Here is an 11750-nt window from a genome sequence, read left to right as displayed (position 1 = left end):
GTAGCCTTTTTTTTTCCACCTCAAAGATTAACAGATACTGTCATGTTTATTGTTTTGTACTTTTCAAACCACCTAAGTGAACATTATGCAATTTTATCAAAGGTAGGATGACAGGTATGCTTTCTCACTTTATAGATAACAGAACTGAAGACAGATGGCTTGCCTAAGGGATAGGGAAGAAAATAGGGGGCTTGCCTAAGCTTAAACAACTTGTACATGACAAAAAGAGGGTAACAATAATGGATTTCTAGCTCTGGAAGTCTCTTCTTATGGTCAACAACAGCAAAAGCAAACTAGAAGCTCTGAGATCCTCCCATTGCCAACCCTAAAACTTAAACCTACACTTGGTGATTTGGCTTTTACACAATACACATGAATTTGGGCCAGAAGCAACTTAACTGAGGAAATAACCATGAAGTTAGTCTTTTCTCATATAAGAATGAAGGCTAGAAGCACTGAAGCACCAACTTCTTCAGTTTTGTAAATTTCTCCTCCCTCTCAAGACAGATGTCTCCCAATCTTTGTTCACTTAATCTTTACTTGGTCCTGTGTAGCATATTCTTAAAGGAATATTCTTCATTTTTCTTTGTATCCCCAACATTTGGCACAGATTAAGGCATGATGAAGCTCCAATAAATGTTGAATAATGAATGAATAAATATTTAAAGGTTCCCAGATGTAATTATGGATTTTATATTTTTTTCCAGATCTTGCACCACACACACACACACACACACACACACACACACACACACACACACACACACACACACACAAGCATGGAGAAACTTTGCCTTTCTGGCTTTAGTTTTACAAGCCAGCTGTCTTTAAAAACTTTTTAAAATTCCTATTCCAGCCCTCAGCACAACCACATCAGAGAAAGCTTTAGGGAACAAGAAAGAAGAAAGGGAGGCTCTCTAAAGAATATGTTTGATCTCAGGTTAAACTTCCTTTAAAGGAATAATTCTGTGCTATCTATTATAAAAAGTTTCCCAGGGGTGTCAAATAGCTCTAGTTTATAGCTTGAGTGAAAATATATGCATTAAGCTACCTCCAATTGAAAACTATTTTAGCTTTAGTAGGACTCTTAGGCTTCTATTTTTTGGTATGGTTTTGGTACAAAGAAAATCATACTTGAAAGGGAAAAAAAAAAGATAAAAAAGCCAGAGGTAGGAAAAAGTTGGCTACCTTTTAAAAAGCCAGAAAGAAATGGTTCTGATTCCCTAGCCTATAGTTCAGCAGGAGTTTTCTGCTTGTGCAAGGCTGGGCTGAGTGAGTGGGGATTACCTAACCCAGGAGAGAGGGAGAAAGGATGATGAAAGAGGCTGCAAGAGGGAAGCTCAAGTGGTTAGCAGGACCTTAGAAAAGCCCATAAGGAGGGAGAGAGCGATGCAAAGAACCACTCACTGAGCACGTAGGTGTGCAACTCAGTTGAGAATCTTTCTAGAAGCCCAGAACCTGGGTTCAGGTTGGTCCAGCTCAGCCTCCAGCACAGGGATACTGGGAGAGTATCAGCAGCACAAAGTTCCTCCAGCAAAAAGATACTAGGGTACTTGGATAACTGAGAGGCTATCCTCTCCGGCCTCTTCCTGTCCCTTTCAGGTTGGCCTGCACTAAACCACCTATTATAGCTCATATCATTACTTGACATAAGAAAAATTCTTATAGACGAAAATGAACCCTTTGTGCTGCTGCCACCCAAGCTCCAATGATTACATGTGTACTGAAAAACAGAAACAGAAAAACTGTAATTTCACTCTAGCAAACTACTCATAGCCTCTAGTGTAGTTCTTCTCCCTGGCAGCTTGGGGTAGGAAACACAAGTGCAGATTTTACAAAATCATGTTGTGGATGCCGATTTTGAAACAAATTCCTCAGAAGACAGTAACATTTCCTTGGCCTACTGCAATATGAGCTTCTAACCTTCATCTCCAATTATCCTCTCTATGTCTTTGTTTGAATGCTTCCTCTTTACCTCCACGTCAACTTCAAAGATCCACTTTCATCGTCTCTCACCTGAACTATTACGTTGGTTTCTAACTGAACGACCAGTTTTCAGTCTCATCCCATTCCAGTTTATTTCTAAAAAGCTGCCTTCCTGAAATACATATCATGGAGATTATGTTTTAGAAAACATTAAAAAAAAAAACCCTTCAATAGCTACTGATAGCCCTTCAATTTAACAACACACTCCTTTCTTTGGCATTTGCAACTCTCATGATCTACCTATGATTTACCATTCCAACCACTCCTATTCACATACCCATAGCTTCTACTACACTAATAACTCTGTTCAACTTACTTTTCTGTACCTAACCTTATGGACTTTATCATTTGTATTATAGTTATTTATAGTCGTGTTTGTCTGATCACCAGATCATGCTCTTTTTTTTTTTTTGGCATATGAAAATTTATTACTATCGTGCTTTCACCATCAAAACTTATGAAGTTGGTCTTTCCTTCTTGCCTTTGCATAAAGCCAAAAGAGAGACATTGGCTACTTTGACCACTTTAAAGCAGACTCCAGGAATGTCATCAACAGCATGACTTTTATGACCAAATCCAGCAACCAGAACTTCATCATTTTCCTCAATAAAATTCAAACAACCATCATTGGGTACAAAGGCTGTGATTTTTTTTTGCCATTCTTGATTAGCTGAACCCTGACACGCTTCCTGATGGCAGACTTTGGCTGTCTGGCTTCAACCCCTACTTTTTTGCGTGAAAAGTGCCTCCAAAAGGGTTGGCTTTCAGGGTTGTGCCCAAATGGGCTTTCTTGTACTGTTTATCATGCCACTTCTGGTCTCGTCAGTGGCTGTGGAGCTTCCTAGCAGTATGAAGACCGTGACACTTGCCCATCCTACTGGCGCCAAGGGCCTGAGTGAGAAAGAGAAGCAGCCCAGGAAGGAGCCAGAAGCCCAGATCATGCTCTTTGATTTTAGAATCCTTGTCTGATTCAGCACTGGGTTTCTCTCAGCATCTTTATTGCATGTACATATGAGAGGGACCAGAAAATACTATGGACGAACACTGGGCCTGCTGAAGAATACTAACCCCTATGGCCCCAAGGTTTGCTAGTCAAAATATAAATGCTTCTCATGATGTTTACTACTATTTGAACTTCTGAGAATATTTTGTTAAAAAAAAAAAAAGACGGGACATACTACAAAACATTTGAAGAAGACAGAAAATTAAAAACAAAATCAACACTACCCAAAGACAGCCAGGATGTTAACATTTGATTATATTTCTCTTTTATCTATGTGTTTTAAAAATAATTTTAATATAGTCTGCATCCAATTTTACTGGCAGTTTTGTTTCTGGTGTATTATGACATAAACTCTACTCTAGTTTATTTTTTTAAAAACCCATTGCAAATATTTTGTGGCTGCATAGTATTCTATTATAAAGATGTATCATTGGATCCTAAATTGCCTACTTTTTACTTTATACTAAATTTTCATATTAAAATTACTTTCTTATGATAGTTATCATGAGAAGCAGAATTAGTTTGAGATAGATTCATTTTGAGGTTTTTTATATATTTTGTGAAATTGCTATCACTCTATTTCTCTGTATTTCCTCTTTTACCGCACCTTCATAAGCACTGAGTATTAATATATTTGAAAACTTTCCAAATTTTGTAAGCAAAAAATTACATATCAAAAATCTTTGCAAATTTGACAGTTTATAAATTGCATAGTTTTCATTTTCTGTAGTTAGTATGATCAAAGCTCTCCTCATGCTTTGTTGCAAAATTATATTTCCTTTATGAATTGCTGGTTCATGTGTGTTACCTATGTATCCTTTGGAGTCTTAGTACTTTTATTCCTATCAATCTTAGCCTTTTATACATACTCTTCTCATGTTTTAGGAACCAGCTTATGTTCAGGGAAAGACCATCATACTGGGATTCAAGAAATCTGGGTTCAAGTCCCAGCACTACCATTATGTAACCGGGAGCAAATCTCTTCTTCTTTCTAGACCTCAGTATCCAAATATGTACAATAAGGATGATACACTAGGAGCTCTAAGATCAAGGGAAAGGCCAGGTGGATAGGGCTACCATCAAAAACTCCTGCCTTCTTCCTTAATTAGAACAGCTACATTTTTATTCATTATATATAGAAAATTCCTAAGGCCCTTCTATCTCTAATGGTCTTGGATTCCATTATTCTGCCATACATAGAAAATAATCCAGTTACGGAACAATTCTTTTGTTATTTTTTTCCATTTTACAGATGAGGAGACTAAGACTCAATCCAAGTGTACAGATTATTCTTCAAATCTGGCTAAGAGGAAGCCAGACCTTCTAACTCTATTGTGGTCCCTAGCCTCTTCTTGAATCCAGAACCATCCTCTCGTCCTGAATTCCAACTCTTCCTGAAACTAGGCTGCTCAGCATTTCAGGGTACTCTAGCATGTTACCATGAAATGCTCAACAAATCTCTACCCTAAATCACTTGAGGTAATTCTGTTCCTTCCAAGCCAAGAAGGCAAATTCTTCAGAGTGAAACAGAAGTCTTCCTGAGTTGACAGTGTTGTCATGGCATAAAAAGTGGTTACTGACCTCATGAAGGACTCCCCAGCATGCTCAGCCATATAGGCTTAGGGGAGTTACTATACCACTTGACCTTTGCCACATCTCCTCCCCCAATTTTCTGGATTATGATTCTTCAAAATTTCAAAACTTTATTTTAGAAAATGTTATGCCATCCAGTAATAACAATACAGAGCCTTCTTTTTTCTAAAACACCTTCACAGACAGTTTCTCAATTGTTCTTTACCACAATCTTCTAAAGCAAATAAAGAAGGACTTGTATCCTTACCACAAGATGAGGAAATCAAGACTCAAAGAATTATGGGGAGAGGGTATAGCTCAGTGGTAGAGCACATTCCTAGCATGCAGGAGGTCCTGGGTTCAATCCCCAGTACCTCCATTAAAAAAAATAAATAAACCTAATTACTACTCCCCTCCTCCCCACCCCTCAAAAAGACTCAGAGAATTGAAGTGACTCGCTCAATATCATATAGCTAGAAAGTGGACTCAGGTTTTTAGTCTCCTAGCCCAATGCTCCTCTCATCCAACCTCTACCTCTCAGCATTATCTCATTTGATAATTGATAGCTGAAGACCCACATTCAAGCTAATTTATCATTATTACAGAGACGCTGAACAGTCAGGCCCTCTACCTCCATGGAAAGTCCCATGGAAGGAATCAAGAGATCAAGACTTATTTCTCTAAATAAGTGGATAAATCCATGGAAAACTCCCATTTCCCCCTGTTTATCTGCCTAATTAGAAACTGTAGTGCAAGAAGAACAACATTTAGATACCCAGGAAAACTCCTAGAAAAGAAGAAGTTGGGGCTGGAAAATCTTGACCAGTTTATGAAAAAATGTTACAGCTATTTTAACACAGGAGAAAGACTGAGTACATCTAGAAAGTGGTGACATTTTAAATGTAAACCACCCAACTTTTGAGAAGGCTCTGATTGTTAGATACTCCTACTTTTTGGTGAAAGTTTGGATTTGTTTCTTCAGAGGTCCTTACCACACCAAGATAATATGATTCTGAGTTTCTCAAGATTGTAATACTCCAGAGTCCTAAGACTCTAAAGGCTCTAAAGTCTTTTAATTCTTGTGGAACCACTTTACGAGGGAAGATCATGTTGCAGACTAGCCACTTCTTAGCTGTCTCTTCTTACCTACCTGCCCAACCTTCAATCTGCTAGTTCCAAGTGTTCAAATGCCCATTGGAGAAATATGAAAATTACAGCACATTCAGCTGTGGAATATTTTATACTATATATTCAATTAAAATGAAGGAAGAAAAATATACTTGGTTGGTAACAAACAATACGTAACTATACAGCATTGCCCTAATTGTGTTAAAATAGATACATGGGGGGAAAAGGAAGAATGACAAAAATTAATCATGATTATTTCTTGTTGGTCGTATAATGGCATTTTAATTTTCATTATGTTTTTCGCAGTTCCTCAGTTTTCCACACTATGAACATGTTTTTATTTTTTACTGTTCGTTTGTTTTGGGGGGAGAGGTAATTAGATTTATTTATTTATTTTTAATAGAGGTACTGGGGATTGAACGCAGGACCTCCTGCACGTTAAGCACGCACTCTACCACTGAGCTATACCTTCTCCTTTAAGTATGTTTTTATAATCAGGAAAAAAAAATCATTTAAGTTCAAACGTCTTAGGCCACACCTGGTGCCGCCAGTTTAACGTGGAGTAGGATATAAATATGAGTCATCTCAAAAGCGAGGGAGGGGCTAGCTGGGTATAGACAAGGGCTGGCTTTGACGGGGAGGGACAAGCACTAGATAGGGTGGGGACTCATCAGCTCCGTTTAAGTTCAACCCGGAAGCGCTGACGTTGGCACCCTACTGGGCAAAATCCAGCCACAAAAACTGGGAATAACGTGGCAACCTCAAATGCCCAGAAGGCGCGCCGGGCCCAAGCTACCCACACGTCCCCCTTGCCCACGCCTCCGGCAAGTTCCCGCCCCCAGCCTCTCCCCATTGGTTCGCTGAAGCTCGTTTGGCTCCTAGGGCCCGCCCCTTTGGAGCCTGGGAGACGTGGTGCTTCCCTCCCCCACTTAGAACAGGGGCAGCCATGCTGAGTGTGGCTGGGCAGAGGAGGGTGGGGTCGTTTGCTCTTAAGCCTCCTCTTATACCCTCGCAGTGTCTATCCTTAGTCGAGCGTTATCCCGACCCAATGGAAAGAGCGATTTGCCGCTTGATAAGGGGCGTTGGTGTGAAGCGCAGAGATCTGCGCTGCCTCCAGTTCTCTAAAAGGTTTTAGTTTTACAGAAGTGATGTCATCACAAAACCTTTCCAAGGTCCTAATGCCGTGTGGTTAGGATCTCAGAACCGCTTAAAATCAGATCCTTAGACATAGGGCGACCATATAATTTATTGTTCACACTGGGACAGCTTTGAAAGCCTAAGGGGATACTATTAATAATTACAATTGGCACAGCAGTCACAAATGTGAACTGTTTTACCAAGTCCTAAGCCCAGGTTTTTGGGGGGATTTTTTGTTGTTTTTTCATTTGTGTGTGTGTGTGTGAAAATGTATGTAGCATTTTCTTTTTAACCATATTTTGTATTTTGAGAGGGAGGTATTAAGGTTTATTTACTTACTTACATTTAGAGGAGATACTGGGGATTGAACTCAGCACTCCGGATATGCTAAGCATGTGCTCTACCACTTGAGCTATACCCTCCCCCTCCTAACCATTTTTATTACTTTTATTTTAGTATGGTTGATTTACAATGTTATATTGGTTTCAAGTTTACAACATAGATTATACTCCATTTAAAGTTATTGTAACATATTGGCTATATTCTCTGTATTATACATTACATCCTTGTATCTTATTTATTTTGTATCTAGTAGTTCATACATCTTAATACGCTTAACCTATCTTGCCCCTCCCTCACCCCTCTCTCAAATGGTAACCACTAATTTGTTTTCTGTATCTGTAAGTCTGTTTCTGTTTTGTTATAGTCATTAGTTTGTTTTATTTTTCAGATTCCACATGTAAGTGAAAACATACAGTCTGTCTTTCTCTGACTTATTTCACTAAGCATAATACCCTCCAGGTCCATCCATCTTGCTGCAAATCCATTTTAACCGTTTTAAAATGGTATTAATTACATTCACAATATTGTGCAACCATCATTATCTATAATTTCCAAAATTTTTTGTCATTCCAAACAGAAACTCTACTGATGAGGCAATAACTCCCCATTACCTCTTTGGCCATCTGCTGGTAATCTCTAATCTTATTTTCTGTCTCTTTGAGTTTGCCTATTCTAGATATTTCATGTAAGTGGAATTATGCAATATATGTCATTTTTTGTGTCTGACTTAGTTCCTTAGCATAATGTTTTTAAGGTTCATCCATATTATAGCATGTATCAGTACTTCATTTCATTTTATGGCTGACTAATATTCCATTGTATGTATATACTACAATTTGTTTATCCATCCCTTAGCTAATGGACACTTGGATGTTTCTAACTTTTGGCTATTGTGAATAACACTACCGTGAACACTCCCATAAGAGTATTTTGTTTGATTCCCTGCTTTCAGTTCTTTTGAGTATATACTTAGGAGTGGAATTGCTGGGTCATACGGTAATTCTATGTTTTACCTTTTTGAGGAACTGTCATATTGTTTTCCACAGCAGCCATACCATTTTACATTCCCACAGACAATGGATAAGGGCTCCAATTTCTCCACATCTTCACCAACACTTGTTATTTTCCAATTTTTATTTTTATTTTGTATGGCCAACCTAGTAGGTATAAAATGGTATCTCATGGTAACTTTGTTTTGCGTTTCCCTAATGACAAATGATGTTGAGCATCTTTCCTTGTACTTATTGGTCATTTGTATATATTCTCTGGAGAAATTTCTATTCAAGTCCTTTGCCCATTTTTGAACTGTCGAATTATAGGAGTTATTTATATATTCTAGATACTAAACCCTTATCAGATATATGATTAGCAAATATTTTCTCCCATTCTGTGGATTGTATTTGTGATACACAAAAAAATTTTCATTTTAGCCAAGTCAAATTTATTTGCTTTTTCTCTTGTTGCCTGTGCTTTTGGTGTCATATGTAAGAAACTACTGAGGTGGGCAGGGACCTGCAGCCAGAGTCGGTGAAGATCTTCTGAGCCTTTGCAGGAGGGCAAGTAGTAATGGGACGCCAGGTCTTGGATGGCAAATAAAGTCTTAGGCTTTAAAAAAAAAAAAAAAAAAAAGGAAGGAAGGAAGGAAGCAAGGAAAGAAGGAAGGAAGAAAGAAAAGAATGAAAAAAGACCATTGCCAAATCCAAAGTCATATGCCCCATCTCATTTTAGAGATGGAGAAATTGATGTCTATTGAGAGTAGGGAGCCTGAGGGCTCAAGGTCACTAGAAATTAATGATAGCTGGACTAAAATCCAGTGTTCTATTCAAAACCAGAATTTTAAAAAAATACACTTTTTTTAGGGGGGGGAGGGATTAATTTGGAATTTGGGATTAACAGATACACACTACTATACATAAAATAGATAAATAACAAGGACCCACTACATAGCACAGGGAACTATATTCAACATATTGTAATAACCTAAATGGAAAAGAATCTGAAAAAGAATATATATTTATATAACTGAATCACTTTGCTGTATAACTGAAACATTGTAAATCAACTATATTTCAATTAAAAAATATTATCAGTATAAATGACTAATATTATATAAAGTTTAAGGCCTAAAGTGAGATTTTATTGCCTGGATTACCTGGTTTATGGTCTCTAGTAAAAATTAGCTAGATGATCAGCTGATTCATTATTCCAGCTTAATGTGTATTTATTGAATACCATAAGAGTAAAACATTGGGCTAGGTTTTGTAGTTCAAACTGAAGGTGTATCCTCAAAGAATTTATAATATTAGAAGATATAAAGCAGGACACTGAAATTATATGTAAGCAAGTGAAAATTATATGTATAGAAATATTGCTATGTAGAACTGACTGTCAATCTCTCTGTAGTTTGTTTCTTTGAATTTTGAGTTTTGGTCCCTTTCAGATATTTTTATTTGTAAGAAGAACAGAGTCCTACTTCTGAAGTAAAGCTTTGTCTTGGAATCTGCATGGCTTTTGCCTGTTCAGTGTTACCAAAGTATAAATAGCTGGTATTGAACAGGACTGTCCAGTACTTTTTCTCTCTATGGTCAAGCTAAAAATTAGAAAGCTAGACACCTAAATGCCCTTTTCTCATTATAATTTCAAACTTGCTTTATCTTAATTTGTGATTGATATTTAATCAATAGTGGTTTATTATACTTGAGCTTTTGGTTTTGCCTTCTGTTAAGAATTTAATGGAATTTAATGATCTCTAAACAAACACTTGAGAAGATGTACTTAAAGGAAGCCTGTGACCCTTTTGTAATTGATGAATTGTTTTGCAGTGTGAATAATTTCCTTCTCTAATTTATGAGTTTATAGGTAAAAGGGTTAGTAGTTCAGATACTAATGTTATGTTCTCTATCAAATAATACAAAAGGGATGTAGTAAAAATGCTAATCATCATCAGTGGTTCTTCTCTTGGGCTCTGGCTGTAATAAAATGCAAATAGAAAACTCATCAAATTAGCAGATAAATCCTGTTCTTTTTGGAGGGAGAAAGTAAGATTCACGCATATCTTATTAAGTTTCAAAGTGGTGGATGAAATATGAAATATATACATGATTTCTGAAGTCTATAGATCATAATATACTCTTCTTATCAGATCTTGCAAGTTAAATAGTGTTTCAATGTACCTGCATCTCTATTACTTACTTCATTCTAACTTACATTTTTTTTTACATATCTGTCTTACCAAGAGATTGATATAAACTCAAGAATATGGACCAAATCTTTTTCTGCCTTATCTTTCCAATAGGAAAGCACAGTGCTTGGTATACAGTAGGTAAAAGTGTCTGTAGAATTCATAAATGACTGTCTCAGGGCAGAGCATACTTGAAACTGAATTTGTGTGTTAACGTAGTGAACATTGGTGGTGGACTGCCAAATATCACTTTCCATTTTTTCTTCCGTATTACAAAATTGTAATTTTATTATAATAATCCATCTCCCTCCACACAGCCATACCCTTTTGTTTTTGTCATAGTAATTCCATTTCTCTTGGCCAGTGACAGATTTAGGATGGGTATATGAAGAAATTCTGGCCAGTGAGATGTAATGGGGAGTCTGCTTGGGAGATTCTAAGGAAAATTTTTCACTTAGAGATACATAGAAGGATCTCCTCTCTTTGGACTTTATAGTGTCTAGATGTGTCAACTTGAACTATGACAGCCATCTTGTGATTATTGGGGAAGCTAGTATCTAAGGGCAAAGTCAATATATTGAGGAAAGCAGAGCAGAAAGACAAAAGAAGCTGGTCTTTGCAGACATTGCTGGATGGAAATTAACCAACTCTGAAGCTGCTCTAGCTTGGAACTTCTTTATATGACTTGCTGTATTGTTTAAACTATTTGGAGTTGAGTTTTCTCTTTCTTCCTGGTGAAAGAGTCCTAACTGATAATGTTAGTAAATGGATAACAAAGAAAACAGTGTCTTTTTTTTCCCCCTCGCTAGACTACAGTGGAGTGTGGACAAAGGGCACATGTTGTCCACGTTGGACTACAGCCGCAATGTAGATGCTCTTGCTAGTCTCCTCTCAAAAGACTGAGCACTAACCTTGAGAGTCTCAGATCTGGGCAACAAAAATAATAATTACCATGTCAGATGAAGCCAGGAAGACAGATTTTAGGAACAGTGATATGGAAACTTCTTGCTTTTACTTATGAAAATAATGAGAATTTTCAGCCTGAATCTACTGTCCAGTGCTGGCATTTTTATCCCAAGGGGAGAGTCCTAATAGTAATGATATTCAAGAGACTTGAAGATATATATTTACACTGGTTCTTTATAGTTATTAAAAGATTTTTATACAAGTTTCAGTACTTTTACCTTTTTCTCCTTCTCTCCCATCTAGTTAAATTCTGCCAGTTTGCCAAGATGCAGCTGAGATTTCACCCTTGTCATAAACATGATGGATCACGAGGTAACTCTGTCTCCTCTAATCCCTTACACTGGTAAATTGCCTTTGTACTTTATTTGGCAATTGGTCATGCAGTGCTTTGTGAGATCTCTATTGTTTTGAAATGTTGTTCAAATCTTTATTATT

At 37.2% G+C, this 11750-nt stretch overlaps 1 pseudogene; it reads right to left on the bottom strand.

The window, feature by feature from the left end:
• Nucleotides 1-2385: 2385 nt before the first annotated feature.
• LOC102516444 lies at nucleotides 2386-2859 on the bottom strand (annotated as a pseudogene).
• Nucleotides 2860-11750: the final 8891 nt, after the last annotated feature.

This window comes from Camelus ferus, chromosome 10, assembly GCF_009834535.1.
Source record: "Camelus ferus isolate YT-003-E chromosome 10, BCGSAC_Cfer_1.0, whole genome shotgun sequence".
In the NCBI taxonomy this organism is placed as follows: domain Eukaryota; kingdom Metazoa; phylum Chordata; class Mammalia; order Artiodactyla; family Camelidae; genus Camelus; species Camelus ferus.
The sequence above is the reverse complement of the archived record's forward strand: the minus strand, read 5'-3'. Positions and strand labels throughout refer to the sequence as shown.